The following is a 17,281-nucleotide window of genomic DNA, read 5'->3' as shown; positions in this document are numbered from 1 at the left end:
GTTTTCCCGGTTTTGACCATTCTGCCTGTCTGCCGTTCTGTACCTTGTGACACTGCCCTGGATTACTGACCTCTGCCTGCCCTGACCCTGAGCCTGCCTGTTGTTCTGTACCTTTTGGACTCTGCTCTGGATTACTGACCTCTGTCTGCCCTTGACCGGTCTTTTGCCTGCCCGGTTTTTGAAATAAACTTTTGTTACTTCGAACTGTCTGCATCTGGGTCTTATCCTGAGGTCTAATAATTGACCAACATCTCAACCAAATATTACCCAATTATCCACGTTGAAATGACGTGGTGTACCTAGTGGGATGCTTATGTTCAAACATTCATGATGTTTGGTTTGTGAAGATAAACTGTTGTTCTGGGAATTGCAAGGCAGTTGAGAAGCTCTAATTGAGAAGTGAGACAATGGATGATTGGGGCTTGGGATCAACAAAACACAGCCTATCCATCATAAAGTTAGTCTTTTGGTAAACTCTCAAAAAATGATTCAAAATATTTTAGAAGGGCGACTCAGGTAAAAGGAAGTGGATTGCTCAGATGTTTTTCTACACCCAATGAAATAGTTAATGTTTCATTCACATGTTTGAGAGAAGACTAGTAGGGTGGAGTTTGATATGTGAACTTAGGTTAAGGATTACGTTGAATTCATATCAGTTCTCTGCTGCCAATGACTGGAACGAACTGCAAAAATCACTGAAGCTGGAAACTCATATCTCCCTCACTAGCTTTAAGCACCAGCTGTCAGAGCAGCTCACAGATCACTGCACCTGTACATAGCCCATCTGTAAATAGCCCATCCAACTACCTTATCCCCATACTGTATTTATTTATTTATCTTGCTCCTTTGCACCCCAGTATCTCTACTTGCACATTCATCTTCTGCACATCTATCACTCCAGTGTTTAATTGGTATATTGTAATTACTTTGCCACCATGGCCTATTTATTGCCTTACCTCCCTTATCTTATCTCACTTGCACACACTGTATATAGACTTTTTCTACTGTAGTATTGAATGTATGTTTGTTTATTCCATGTGTAACTCTGTGTTGTTGTATGTGTCGAACTGCTTTGCTTTATCTTGGCCAGGTCGCAGTTGTAAATGAGAACTTGTTCTCAACTAGCCTCCCTGGTTAAATAAAGGTGATATTAAAAATAAATATTGATACCTGTTAAAGCGAGGGGTCCCTCTGGGGGAACCCCCCCCCCCGTTCAGCTCAAACCGTGGCGCAGGCAATGCAAAAATATTCTTAGAAATATTTAACCTCCACACATTAACAAGTCCAATACCTCAAATGAAAGATAAACACCTTGTTCATCTACCCAGCATGTCAGATTTTTTCAATGTTTTACGGTGAAAAACACACCACATATTTATATTAGACCACCACCGAAACAAAGACAAGAGGCAGCCATTTTGTCCCAGAAAATATAAAATTATAAAAGCAGGATTAAAAAATAAATCATTCACTAACCTTTTGAAAATCTTCATCAGATGACAGTAATAGGACATGTTACACAGTACATTTTTTTTTTCAATAATATGCCATTTATATCCATAAATGTCCATTTACATTGAATTCATGTTCAGAAAATACTGAAAAATGTCCGGAGAAAATATAGATAGCGCCGCAAGATAACATAAATAGACATCATAAACTTTGACTAAATATACATGTTCTACATATAGTTAGAAAGATACACTGCTTCTTAATGCAATCGCTTTGTCACAAAATTTCAACATAAATATTCCCTTACCTTTGATGGTCTTCGTTCAGAATGTACTGGAAGGGTTCATACTTACCCAAAACATTGTTTGGTTTCAAGTCTTGTGTCTTTGTATTAGCATCTGCTAGCAGTATCAGCTGAAATGCACCCAAAATTTCCTCTGGTCCCGAAAAGTTGCGCATCAAAACTTCAAAATTACATATTATATGTAGACTAAACAGGTCAAACTAAGTGCAGAATCAAGCTTTAGGATGTTCTAAACGTACAAAACAATTCTCAATTCAACCGGTCATTGTTACTTCTCTTCCGGAGAGCTGGAACAAAGGAATGAATGTGACCAATTCGCGCCCTAACGCACAGGTATTTTCTCGCGACACGCACTCAATTCACTCCCATAGGGTCAAAACTCGCGGGATTTGAACGATTAAACGCTCTACTGAATGAGGACATCTAGTGGAAGACATAAAAAGTGTCCCCAGATCCATAGCTGGTTGGGAAGGGTGGGGGCGATGGCGTCAAAGTTGCCCCAACTTTCATGATCCCAAAACTAGTTTGGGAGATTGCCTGCCCTGTGAGTTCTGCTATACTTAGAGACATAATTCCAACGGTTTTAGAAGCTTTAGAGTGTTTTCTATCCAATAATAATTATTATATGCATATATTAGCAATTTTAGACAGATTTTTTTTCAGTTTACTATGGGCACGCAATTCCTCCAAAGGGTTAAATAAAGGTGAAATAAAAAATAAATATTGATAAAGGCATAGACGACGGTTCATGATAGCCAACAGCATATCATAAGTGCTAGCTGGCAAAGAGTAATCAAAATAGTAAAACTGCCAATAAACGTACCCTAAAATATTCCTTTCCAACATGTCTTGCTAATGTAACATTTTATTGGTCGATAACTTGATATAGTAGTATACAGTGGTGTAAAGTACTTAAGTAAAAATACTTTAAAGTACTACTTAAGGAGTTTTTTAGGGTATCTGTACTTCAATATTTATATTTTTGGCAACTTTTACTTTTACTCCACTACATTCCTAAAGAAAATAATGTACTTTATATTCCATACATTTTCCCTGACACCCAAAAGTACTCATTACATTTTGAATGCTTAGCAGGACAGGAAAATGTTCTAATTCACACACTTAAAGATAAAATTCCTGGTCATCCCTACTGCATCTGATCTGAAGGACTCACTAAACACAAATGTTTTGTTGGAGTGTTCCCCTGGGTATCTGTAAATTTAAAAGACAAGCAAATTGTGCCGTTTGGTTTGCTTAATATAAGGAATTTGAAATTATTTATACTTCTACTTTTGATACTTAAGTATATTTTAGAAACTACATATACTTTTGAATAAAACTAAATATTTGTTTTACTTTTACTTAAGTAAGACTTTACTAGGTGACTTTAACTTGTACTTGAGTCATTTTCTATTAAGGTATCTTTACTTTTACTCAAGTATGAAAATGTGATACTTTTTCCACCACTGGTAGCATATATTTATTTTTTACTGACGACAAAGCCAATGAACAGATGCTTTGAGTTACTGGGTCTGATTTAAAAGAACTGCCCATAACTACAATTTGGATTGCAATTTGCATTGCCAAACTCACAACAAAACAAAGTACTTTAGTTTAACTGTAATATGATGGAAATATTGCTCCCTTTTTGGTAGAGTGAAGACACTACCTTTTTCAAGGCTGCAGCGATGCACTCATGCAGGCCATAGGGCCTGAGCACCTGCAGTCCTTCAGATGTATTGTACATCTGCCGACACACAAAGATGAAGGCCCCGTTCACACCAGGGCATGTTTCTGCCTCCTGTAACAATGGCAGCTCTTTAGCCAGGAACCTCTGGGTGAACTGGAAGATCACAGATCAAATAGCCTGATTGATTACCTGATCCACCTCAAATGTTTACTTTTAAGTAACGAGCTTTGATGTTTTGGTATTAACAATCAAGAATTAAAAGGCCCAGTGCAGTCAAAAACATGATTTCACTGTTTTTTATACACTGCATTTGGAGAGTATTCAGACACCTTCACTTTTCCATATTTTGTTACGTTACAACCTTATTCAAAAATGTATTAAATACATTTTCCCTTCATCAATCTGCACACAATACCCCATAATGACAAAGCAAAAACGGGTTTTTTGAATTTATTAAAAAGAAAATAACTGAAATACCTTATCTACATAAGTATTTAGACACTTTGTTATGAGACTCAAAATTGAGCTCAGGTGCATCCTGTTTCCATTGATTATACTTGAGATGGCACACACCTGTCTATAGGTCCCACAGTTGACAGTGCATGTCAGAGCAAAAACTAATCCATGAGGTTGAAGGAATTGTCCGTAGAGCTCCGAGACAGGATTGTGTCGAGGCACAGATCTGGGAAAGGGTACCAACATTTTTCTGCATCATTAAAGGTCCTCAAGAACACAGTGGCCTCCATCATTCTTAAATGGAGGAAGTTTGGAACCACCAAGACTCAAACTAAGCAATCGGTGGAAAATGGCCTTGGTCAGGGAAGTGACCAAAAACCCAATGGTCACTCTGACAGAGCTCCAGAGTTCCTCTGTGCAGATCGGAGAACCTTCCAGAAGGACAACCATCTTTGCAACACTCCACCAATCAGGCCTTGATAGTAGAGTTGCCAGACGGGAGCCACTCCCCAGTAAAAGGCACGAAAGCCCATTCAGAGTTTGCCAAAAGGCACATCCCTACAGTGAAGCATGGTGGTGGCAGCATCATGCTGTGGGGATGCTTTTCAGTGGAAGGGACTCGGAGACTAGTCAGGATAGAGGGAAAGATGAACGGAGCAAAGTACAGAGATACTTGATGAAAACCTGCTCCAGAGATCAAAGCTCACCTTCCAACAGGACAATGACCCTAAGCATACAGCCAAGACATTGCAGGAGTGGCTTCGGGACAAGTCTCTGAATGTCCTTGAGTGGCCCAGCCCGAGCCCGCACTTCAACCCGATCTAACATCTCTGGAGAGACCTGAAAATAGCTGTGCAGCGATGCTCCCCATCTAACCTGACAGAGATCGAGAGGATCTGCAGAGAAGAATGGGAGAAACTCCCCAAATACAGGTGTGCCAAGCTTGTAGCGTCATACGCAAGAAGACTCAAGGCTGTAATCGTTGCCAAAGGTGCTTCAACAAAGTACCGAGTAAAGGGTCTGAATACTTATGTAAATGAAATATTTCCGTTTATTTTATTTGCAAACATTTCTAAAACCTTGTTTTTGCTTTGTCATTATGGGGTATTGTGTGTAGATTGATGAGGGGGCAAAAAAACTATTTGATGCATTTTAGAATAAGGAAAGTGGAAAATCAGAATAACAAATCAGAATAATTTCCAAATGTACTGTGTATATTTCCACACTATGAGGTTGAAATAATACTGTGAAAATTATGACAATGCCCTTTTAGTGTAAAAGCTGCATTGACTCACATCAACGGCCGTCTGCACTGATAACTTGCAAGCACTCATAGGATAGCGAAAAATAAGTTTGGCTACAAAATGCTGTCCCTTCGTTAGAAAATGTCAGCCACTGAACCCCCGTTCATCCTCAAAAAAATGCAGAGTTAATCTTACCAAAAACTATAAACCTGTAGCTAATATTTACTCTTTTTTTTCATGAGCAAGTCTTCACTACCTATTTCTACATCTAGCTAGTAAGGTATTTTGTGGTGTTATTGATGAAAATCGAAAATTGGCAAGACAATTTGCTAGCTAAGTGAAGTTCTAGCTAACGCACATATCAGTTTTCATGATATCTGTTCTGCCGTGATTGGTGCGCCGAGTTCTACAGCACAGCTGATTTCTCTCCGCGACATTATCACGTTGGCCAAATGTTACAAAATAGCGAGGCACAGTGCCCACTGTCAGAGTCAGATACAATACATGCAGATTTCTGAGAACAGTCCCATAATTTTGGTGCTGTACAACTTCATCAACAAGCTGGCAAACTAGCTACCGTATGGCCATTCAAACAAGCTTGCACTAGCCTGCTAGCTGGAGCAAATTTGCTCAGCTGATCGAGCATGGTTTTCCAAGTAGCCAGTACATCATAGCTTCTGAGAGCGGAGGGATTTTCACAGATTTTCAGAATATTTGTGAATGTTTTGGTGATTTTCTGAACTGGATCCTGATTGGATCCCAAAATTCTAAGGCACTGCAACAGTGCTAGGGGAGTCACTACAGACCCGGGTTCGATCCCGGGCTGTATCACACTTGCCTAGTTAAATAAAAGTTAAATAAACAAGGAACTAGTGTTAAATGGATGAGCAAAATCTCGATTTTTAAAGAGGAGTTCCATATCCTACAAGACAGATCGGTTAAGGGACGAGCGTTGCGTAGGAGTGACATCATCTGACGTGAGACAATTAGAAGAGCTGTTTGAAAAGAGTGCTGAAATTTCTGCCTGCTATGGTGGGATGGAGTATGGCCTGCCTGGTGACATCAACAGGTTGTAAATTGCACAATAGACCAATAAGAAAGAGTTCCAAACCTCTCTGCCAATAAATCAAATCAAATTGTATTTGTTGACATACACGTGTTTATCAGATGTTATTGTGGGTGTAGCAAAATGCTTGTGCTTCTAGCTCCGACAGTGCAGTAATATCTAACAAGTGATATCTAACAGTTCCACAACATATACACAAAATACATGGACATCTAAATAAGGAATGAATTAAGAATATATATACATATATGTCAGAGCAGCATTGGAATAAGATACAGTGGCAGAGTATAGAATACAGTAAATACATATGAGATGGGTGATGCAATATTTACAAACAATTAAAATGACTAAGATACCTTAGAATAGTATAGAGTACAGTTTATACATACAGTAATGCAAGATACAGAGATATTATTAAAGTGGCTAGTGTGTCCATTCCCTTAAAGTGGCCAGTGATTCCTAATCTGTCTATAGGCAGCAGTCAGTGGTGTAGTCTGGAATACAATACAGTATATACATATGAAATGGGAGATGCAATATGTCAACACAATTTAAAAGTGACTAAGATACCGTAGAATAGTGTGGAGTGCGGTTTATACATATGAGATGAGTAATGTTAGATACGGAACATTATTAAAGTGGCTAGTGATCCATTTCAATAACAGCTAGATTTCAGTTTTCTGCTCCACACTCAGACCACTCCCAGACAGTCCTATCAAAACACTTGCTTGAGAAATTGCTCTTGCTAAGAATCACAGTAAGGTACTTAATTGTTACCCAGAAATGATTTGGTATTGAGATATAAAAAAACCCAGCTGCAGTTGACCTTAAACAAGCCAATTTCCTATTTGTGCTCTGTAAGAACACGAGAAAGAACTTCTACACACTTTCTTAGTATACTTAGTATGCTGAAAATGTAATATTCATAATAATAAATAAGCACCATGTGTACTGAATAAAGTCAGTTTTAACTTACCCTTCACTCTCGGCAGAAACTAGATTTCTTTCATATATTTCTTTCCTCATTCCATGGTGGCAATTCTTGTGAGTGTCTGCTATATGAGTGCAGTTTCTGGGGAGTTTAATCTGGCCTGTGACACACAAAACTAATTGAAATGGCTTTGGGCACATTGCGGAATGAATACAAAATGACAAAGACAACTCATACAGTGCATATGTAACTCTTGACATACCATCAACAGATTAGACACACATCCACAGGGGTCCGTTCAGGTTCTGCAGTGTAGAATTGCAGCATAAATTCTACAGGGTAAATTCCGAAGTAACAGTTATCATTATCTGAACATAGATAACAAACGATATGGCTGTTTTTAGCTGTAAACTAGTTAGTGACGAAGCACAAACAAAGGATATCCTGTGAGACAGGGAAGGTACATTATTATTGATCTTTTGACTGGAATAAAGATAGTGTAGTGTTGGTCAAGAAAGTGAAGGGGAAATAAAAGAGGTGTTGCTGTCACCAACTGAGACAATGTTTAATGGCTCAATACAAGGTTATGGCACGCCAGTGAATCTCAGTGATTTTGTTACGTCTCATCTCAGTGAGTATCAGTGTTCTCTAGAGTCGAGACAAAAGGTCTGACAGAATTAAAGTGGGTGTACTCTAGAACACTATATCGAGATAAAGGGCTGTCATAAAAACTAAGACACATACTACAGTATCCGTTACACCTTCTTTCATAGTTAATTAATAATCTTAATCGGAAGCTGGGCAGCATGTGTAAATGACGGCTTTGTAGTGAGTCAAGGGATGGGAGAGGCAACATGAACCACACCTGCATGCAACGAGTCACTGTGCAGAGGCTTGGGGTGTTGGTACATGATGCTAATCAGAATGACAACCAGGTCTGTCAGACTGACTGGATCTGTAAGACAGGAAAATTACAAATTGATCAGACAGTTAGGGTGGCAACCTAGAATAATGGATTGCAGCTGCTGTACCTCAAGGATGGGGTCTACGTAACTTCTGTGAAATAACTGTCAAACTATCTAAAACGATAAGACTTTATTTCTGCTCATACCTTTGCTTTTCCCCACTTTGATGGGAAAGAGCTTTCTCCCATTAATGTACATGAGAAGCCTTCCTAGCACACATAATGAGTGAACAAAATAAGTGTATTCCAGCTTTTTGGCAGTGTAGAGTACTTTTAGCAATGCCTGAACAGAAACAAGATCATAATTCAACAGTGGGAACATAATATATACAATGCTGTCTAGACCCAATTAACATCTGATCAGGTAAAACTGATGTATAACAAATAGCATACTGATGTAATTTCATACAATTTCTTCACAAACCTATCTTTTAGCGTATGCTAAAACAATTACAACACACAACGGGCAGTTCTGACACTACAAAGGTTTTGTATAATTTCAGCCAGTAATTTTGAAAGTAGCACTCACGAGCCAAAACTGGTGCTCAGAATTGTGTACAGTTGTGTACATCAATTATTTTGTATATATCTTTCGTCCTGCAAAACAAAAAATGTGTTTGATGTTACAATTTGTACAATATGTTACGAATGTTTAAGGGACAAAAAGCCTTTGTACATTCACTGACAATGGGTTCAGTGTATCTGTGCTCATCCAATGCAAGGTCAAGAACGCAACCTCACTCTACGCCAGATAACACGAGGCACGTTCCGGAGAAATACTCCCTCCTCTCTGACGATAACACAGCTATCTGGGCTCAGGAGACAGGCAGGGAGGGAATAACATGTTTAAAGGAGAACTATACAGCATAGTGAGGCATTAAGCGTCTATTTTTAACTAGGTCTTCCATATCATACATGAGGCTGTGGACATTTGTACTGTATTCAGGAGAAACAACGTATGGAGAAAAATAGTGTCTCAATGGATTTAGCATGAGAGAGAATAGAGAAGCTAGTCTGAATTAGAATACAGGCGTAGGATAGGTAATATGTTCCGTCCTAACAAAATGACAAAACACCTAATGGATTCTTAAATACTTTCTGCATTTCCATAACCCAGAGTCTCCTTTACTTAATTACCCCGTAGAATGATATAGCCTACCACAAGTTATTTAGGAAAATTAGACTGAGCTCTAGTCCACACATAAGTCATTTGTTTTATCGTGGACTAAATGATGTATACATATTGCATGGTCATAGACAATCTGGGCTTTTCAAGACTTTTCATGAGCCCTGTACTACCTGAGCTTGACCAGTCAGTGATTCCCTCCATCCCCACCAACACTATGCAGCTCCTCCCCAGACTATACAGTATACGCAGTGGTCATCTCTATCAGTGCATGTGAGCACTCCTCGACTCTGGCGATAGATAGTAGCAGAGCCATTGGGCCTGGAGAGGAGGAGGAAAGACCAAGACCACAGAGGAAAACAAACCAGCCTGATAACTCCTGATACGGTCCGCCTAAACAAGACTTGACCTATTCAGCATCTAAACACCCTCCACCACAGAGTGGGATAAGGAGGTGTGTGAACTAGGTCAATAGGGAGAGATGGAGGCAAGCTGTGAGGTGTGGCTTCTGGCGCCTGCATCGAGTTCTCAAGGGATATAGAACAGGTTAAATAAATATACATTTTCACCTCCAACAACTAGATATGAAATTGGCCTACATGTCAATTGTTGGTGTTGTGCTACAGTAAATCTTGGTTTTAATGTAATTGAAATAGAATAGAGAAAAACCTGTGTAGATTAAAGTTGAACTCACTGATGTGCTGGTTCTCGATAGAGTAGACCTCACCCGTCTAGTCTATGAATGGGTCACAGGACTCAATAGATACACTGCTGAAGAGCTGCTACAATCTGGGATAGAACAGCACTCATTACAATAATCAAAGGGATGTTTTAAAAACTGAAAAAAAAAAGACAACTGAAGACCAGGAAGTTACTTTGTTTTAAGTTAATTCATTTTAAGTTCATATATTTTCCAGAATTCTACCTCAGAATATAACTATGAATAGCAAGTGTAATGTCTTCATCATCCATCAATGTCATACTGTAAGGCAAGCATTACATATATGGCAAGGTTTTAATAGCTATAAAGGAAAGGAATTTAATATTAATCAAACTGGGAACTCATTTCTAATCACGAAGGAGGAGAATCAGAGACAGACCCTTGAGATTCCTGGAGTGGTCAATCATCAGCTCATCATCAATCTCACCACCACCCTCATTTCCAGTCCACTCTCACTGCCACAGAACCATTAAGATTAGCCATCACTCACTCACCAGAGACTTGTACTTCCTCTCCAGAAGCCTGTAGACCACGGTCCTGCTGTAGTAACCATGCTGGAAGAGACAGGACTGACATCATCTTCACTCAGCACTGACAATTGGTTAGCCTACTTATGGGGGGGGGGGGGGGGTTGGTTTCTTGTAGTGTTAATAGAAGCTAGGTTTATATTGTGCTCACCATCCACCTATTAAACCAGGTGGCTTTGATATCCAGTAAGGCAATGAGGTGCAAGGCTTTCTCTGACCCTTGTGTATCTAACCCGTGTTCAGGGTGTAAGGACAGGAGGGAGAAAGTACTCTATTATCTCCTCCATGTACCTAGTGAGACAAAGAAGATATCAAATTACATTTTAGACTAAACTATTACTTTGCAAGTGCTGATTACTGAATATACTGTAAAATAGAACATCTCACTTTTGTGGGTGGCGAATCCAAAAGATTGTCACTTCCTTCTGAAAATCATTCATTAGTCTCATCTGGTGGAAAAATAAATGTCAATAAAAACTATATCATATTCATATGGGTATCACATTACAGAGTGCATTCTCGTTTTAGAAGACGAGTAATGTCCGGTCTGTTTACCTCAATCCCAACCGATCCAGTCAGTTTATTTATTTTTTTACCTTTATTTATCTAGGCAAGTGAGTTAAGAACAAATTCTTGTTTACGCCTCAAGCACAGATCCAATGCCTTAGACCGCTCGGGAGCCCCAGTTTAAGGTACATGAAGTCAGACTCCAGACTTTTAGCTATTTGTCAGAAGGCAAAATATACATTATTCACATCATTATCCACATCAGACTTTGAATAGAAAAAGAAACAAGACATTTCAGAAACATATAGGAGAAAACTAATGAATTACCTAAACTGTTGTAGATCTCTCTTATTACATTCAGTGGAGAAGAGAATGTTTTTGATAAAAAAGCCCTGGACCTTATCCTGAATAGAGGATGAACAAAACTATAAGACTCATGCAGGTGTGATTTTTTGCAATTTCACTGTGTGACAAATGTTCATCAGACCGATAAAAAACGAAAGTTGTTTACAAAACAGAGAACACAAAATCCCTAGGGGGTGAATTCCCATATTAGAGTATCCTATTCTATTTAGCCCATTACATTATAAGCCCTGTCTAAGCTGGGGTAAGGGGTTTCACTAAGGTTTATGGAATTGTTTTAAGAAGGTCATACGTAAGATAATTTTGCTATTTGATTTAGAATTTTAAGACCCCTTGAAGTATCAAAAAAAATATTTTAAAAGTATTTCATGAACATTTTATTTGGCCTTACTGCTATTTGCCCATACAAACGCATTGAATAACAGATTCACTACATGGAATAACAGATAGTCCCAAAAATTAAATAAAAAAGGAAGTTTGTTCTGAAGTGTCTGTCCTATATCTGAGAGATATAAGAAAGATCAGGAAACATTTTTTACATGCATTTAAACCCTTATTTTTGGCACTTAACAGTCTCCATACATACTTCCATCCATTTTTTCAAATGGTACCAGGGGACCTTCAGACAAGTCTTGTGAAGCCTGTGGGCATCCTAGAGCAAAACAACCGACATGTATTTGTTCGTGAGAGTCTCACCTTTCCATATTATTGTGTAAACCAAACTGTTCGGATGCTACAGACGATTTTGTGAGAAGACTGATTTTCGGGATGTCTCATTGTTTGACAAACACCGACCTAGCTCTGTAACCTTTCACTGCAGATGCAGAAGTGTGACTTCAGCAAATGCGGTAAATCCAATGCAAAAACAGATATCTTTAGCTTAAATAGACAGATTTTTATGGTATTTTTTTTAATTCGATTTCCGCAGGGTGCGGAAATCGACTCTAAGGGGTTTTAAAGACCTAGTATAAAGACAGAGATTTTAAATGTCTACTCTAAGAATGCCTACAAGCGTTGTTGTCAATGTTTAATAGCGTATGAAGATGGCCTACTTTACTTTGAGTTAATCTATCAGACATCTTCAGTTGCCAAACTAAGCTGTCCAGCTCTTTACCTTTTAACATTTTGTTGTATAAGCAAAACCAGGATGACTGCATTCCTTAGAGTAGTACATTAATATTACTTTCTAAGTTACATAAGAAAGGCATTTTGCTGAGAGCATGTTATCTCCACTCATAAGTGCCAACTTTTGTGTGAGCATTTTTCAGTGACTTACACTGAGGTCAGGGTCTGGGTCAGCCAGTGCAGCTGAGAGGTTCCTATGCAGGCTGCTCCAACTCCCACAGCTCAGCACATCCAAGGTCTATGCATCACACAGACCCTGCATGGCCTCCCAGTGCACTTGCACACCACATCACTGTCACTCTCAGAGACCACACAACATTGGATGCAATTAATAACACTTTTACCAATCTAGTAATAATCTAGCAAATTATACAGAATAGAAATCATATTGAAATCCTTTTAACTCTTTAGGCCTACTAGGGTCCAACCTTTCAGCAAGTACTTGCAGCTGCTATTGTTTGATAAATACATAACCCTAAGGAAACATTTGCAACTGTAGTTAATGTGTAATTACTGTACATTCACTTTTTTTTGTGCTCGTGAGTTATAATTAGACAGCATAAATGACACTGATTGCAAACTCAACTCAGAGGCAACACAAACAACTTAAGCCTATAATGTAATGATTTACAAGTATATTAGTATTACTTATCCAGATCAACAAAATATATGTTTATACGGTATAATGATACTGGTCCGGTAGTGTATAAAAGCCATTCAATGGATAGTTGGGTGGATCCTCACTTTGCAAGAGTGACTTGTAGGCTATTTCTTTAACATGGTATTACCTGATTGAAGGAAGAATGACTGTCGGCGCAGTTGTCTGTGTAATGGCTGTTTAACTGATGATGTTGGCTCTCCCTGCGCATCTCCTTCCTTCTCAGTTGGTCCTCTTCAAATGTATTCATCAATGATACCTTGTTAGTTGTACAACTGAATGCATTCAACTGAAATGTGTCTTCTGCATTTAACCCAACCCTCTGAATCAGAGGAGTGCAGAGGGCTGCCATAATCCACTTCCACGTCTTTGGTGCCATGAACAGTGGGTTAACTGCCTTGCTCAGGGGCAGAACAACAGATTTTTACCTTGCTGCTATTGCCTCAAGATTGTATTCATTGTGAAGCACACAAGAACATAGGCTTTAGACTCCCTGTAAGCAATGGCATATTCTGTGAAGTAAGTGACGAGCCATGTTGGGAATACAGTAAAGGATAAAGTTCATCAGAAGTCACTTGTGACAAGTCTTCACTGAGAATCCTTTATAGAGACACCATACATACTCTCCAGATTTTCTAGTCCTCCTTGTAACAGCATGAACCAAGGTGTCCTGACCGGACCCAACAGCATGTCCCTCTCCTGTTACATCTCTCTGTCACCTCCTCGATAACGGCTCTCAGAGAGCTTTCCACATACTGCCGCAGGTACTTAACAAATTCATAACTGAAAAAGAGACGGATATTCAACAAGCGTTAGATAATAATGGATATCATTTACTACAGATTTGTAACAAATGAGAAGGTATTACATTCTGCTTACTTATGGAAGTTCTTGTCCATCTCCTCCAGATTAAGCAATATTTCCTCTGCACATTAAATTGGTAGATGCACCTGAGATTCTGTCTTGATGCTTTTTAGCAGTTGCCTCAAGTTCAGACTCCTCCTCAGCTGAGATCTGAGACATGGTCCTAATGTGGATTCAGAAATATCCACAGAATGGAGATTATCCAGTGGCAACTCAGTTTGCTCGCTAGCTACAGTGCTACTTTAATGTAACAACTAAAATCAAATCTAATGGTATTTCTCACATGCGCCGAATACAACAGGTGTAGGTAGACCTTACAGTGAAATGCCTACTTACAAGCCCTTAATCAACAGTGCAGTTTGAAGAAGAAAACAAATAGAAATATAACAAATATAGCTAGACAAACGATGCCATTGTATTAAAACGTGGGCATGCATTATCTTGCCATGTAACGTTACTGCATAGTTGACGTTATGCTTGTTGACATGGTAGCTAACGTTAGCTTGCTAGCAACGAAGGTAATGAGATAAAGTAATTTGCATGACAGACCTTGGTTAAACATTTTCGCAAAACCATTGTAAATGTACCACATTGTAATAAACAGTGTACGACTTCCATACCGTACTGCTCATTTCGCCAATATAGTTGTGCAGTTAGCAACAATTTCCAACCTCCTGCAGAAACATGGAAACATGTAACAGTACTTTGGAAAATGGGTGCAAACAAACACCATATTTTTTTGTTTGTTAACACTGACAATTATGATATACAATAAATTCCAGCTACTCCTGTTATTTTAAACCAAAGTGTTCATGCACTATGCTTTTTCCTGTGCCTTTAAATCCCTGTCCGTTAGATGTCACGTGGTCCCCCATGTTTACACACTCTTCTGGGAAAGGAACGCCTGTCAAAAGCCAAATCAAAAATAGAACAGTATGAAGACAGGCAAAAAAAATGGGCCAGTCTTAAACTGCTTCTCTAATCGAAATCTCCTACCATACGTCTAGGCGAGGCCATGAAGGCGTTGGCTAGCTAAGCTCATACGTAAAAACACGTCATCTGGCGCCGAACTGCCCATGTGTAAGCCGTCAAATCAAAGGCGCTCCTTCGATATAAAGTTGTTGATGACGAAAATGACAACGTATCTGTTTGTCACTTTTATGAGGTTATTGTAATAACGTTTAACTACTTAAGACATTGGCACAAATTTTGGATTTCGAGAAAATGAACAACTATGGAATACTGTTAGACTCTCATTTGGGCTCCAGAGTGGTGCATCTGTGTGCTAGAGGTGTCACTACAGGCCCTGGTTAGTGGCCCTGTATCACAACTGGTTATGATTAGGGGTCGCATAGGGCGGCGCACAATTGGCCCAGCATTGTCTGGGTTTGGTCATGGTAGGCCTTCATTGTAAATTCTTAACTAGTTAAATAAAATTGACTTCTCGAAGCCCAAGCCGGGTCTGTTGGTCTATATCACAAGTATTCCTGGAAAGCTTGCTATGTTGCGCCTCTGGGTTTAGAAACTCTGTGGCCAATCCAGAGACAGAAGAGGAAGCGAGACACAAAACTCACAGTTTTTTTCTGGTACAATGAATTAAGTACACTAGACCCAACTGCTATTGCATTGGTGTCTATGGGAGAGCCACCCCGTTAAGCATGGTAAACGACCATCTTTGGCAAACTAGCTCAATATTGCGCCTGTCAGAACTGCTGTGTAGCTAGATTACAAAATACTATGCACAATTTAACTTTAAGCTTTAAGTATCAAGTAAAGTATATAATCGGAAAACCGTTAGCTCCTTTATTGAGGTATCCAAGTAGTACAGATTGGCTAAGATTAGGAAACATTGTTTGTAGCTTGCTTCAGTTTAGCTAATTACCAGCCTGTGACTGCTATGGCTGGTGTTGACAGTTTTGAGCTGATGTACAGAGAAATTTCTCAGTCATGCACTTAATTTGTGGAAACCCTAGCCGTTGTGGGTGCTCTGTGTACAGCCAGCAAAGGTGTGTGACTGCTACAGCTTGGTCAGGGTGCATTTCCTTCCTCGACTGACGCAAAGCACTCGCCTTGGTCACCGTTTTGATGAAGGGGGTGTCATTTATGGTAAGGTACAGTGTCAGTGACACAGCCAATGCCATCTCTGAGACTCCTGGAGTGGATACAATGGTGCTTGTGGCTAACTTCAGTCAGAGCGACACAGGTTGCAAGCCTGTCAAAGACACCTTGAGGGGACAAAAATATAGGCTTTCTGGTTAACTGTGAGTGACTGCCTTGGCAACTCACCAAACTTGACTGGCCTGCCTGAAGACCTCCAACACACATTGCTGACCACCACACTGATGACGCGCCTGGTTCTACTTGGCATGGTAGGGAGGAGACGGGGAGCAGTGGTGAACATCTCTTCTGGGGCATGTTATAGACCCTCTCCAAGCAAAGCTCCTCTCTCATGTTCTACGGTCACTCACATACAAACACACACTGATTATCCTTGACGTGCATGTTGTTAAATGCATTGTGATCTTGTCATCCTACTGATTCGTTGTAATAAATGCCTGTGATTCTTTTCTTTTTTTTTCTCGGGCTTACCTTGATAACTTTTCCTGTACTCTGCACCATGAATATGGTCATCGGGGAATCTTTGTGCAAAGTCTGGTACCTTTCAAGGGGGGGCCCCATGGAGCATCAGCAGGTAGTACCACAGTCAGTTGTTTATGCCTGTCATGCCATTTCCACCCTGGGCATCTCACACAGGACCACAGGCTATTGTCCCCGTAAACTGCAGGTACACAGATCAGTGCTGATTAAAATGGGGTGACGGAAGGGGTGACGGATAGACATTTAGTAGTCCATAGTCCATTTTAAACTTTAAGCCAACCATGACCCTTGTTTGTGTTATCTTTTCTAGTTTGGACTTGTGCAGTCAATGCCAGAATTAATTTGTGTTTTTCGGTCATGTATGCTCACAATCTCATGCTGAAAGGTCTCCTTCATACAGAAAACTGAACTCCAGTCACTAAACTCATGACAACAAAGTTATGCCTAGCTAATACAGGCATCAAACAGATGATGAGAGAATGAGTGTGTGTAATAATTGTATCTTAAAAATCTATATTTATTCAGTGAATGTAATACTAAATAATCTCCAGGTGTGTCGCTCCCAAATTATGTTGATGACGTCTTTGAAATGCACAGATATGTGAGGTCATGGAGATTTTTTTTGCACTGTTGACATATTCTTTTGGAAAAATTAGGTCAGGCATTGTTATTGTGAAGATTACAA

At 39.5% G+C, this 17,281-nt stretch overlaps 3 pseudogenes; 1 reads left to right on the top strand and 2 right to left on the bottom strand.

The window, feature by feature from the left end:
• The window catches only part of LOC139415413 (protein broad-minded-like), a 44,229-nt pseudogene extending 31,282 nt beyond the window's left edge, over positions 1-12,947 (bottom strand).
• LOC139415102 (protein broad-minded-like) lies at positions 11,714-15,090 on the bottom strand (annotated as a pseudogene).
• An 805-nt stretch (positions 15,091-15,895) lies between these two features.
• Positions 15,896-16,978, top strand: LOC139415412 (inactive hydroxysteroid dehydrogenase-like protein 1; annotated as a pseudogene).
• Positions 16,979-17,281: the final 303 nt, after the last annotated feature.

Source organism: Oncorhynchus clarkii, chromosome 8 (genome assembly GCF_045791955.1).
Source record: "Oncorhynchus clarkii lewisi isolate Uvic-CL-2024 chromosome 8, UVic_Ocla_1.0, whole genome shotgun sequence".
NCBI lineage: Eukaryota > Metazoa > Chordata > Actinopteri > Salmoniformes > Salmonidae > Oncorhynchus > Oncorhynchus clarkii.
This window is presented reverse-complemented; position numbering and strand designations above follow the sequence as displayed.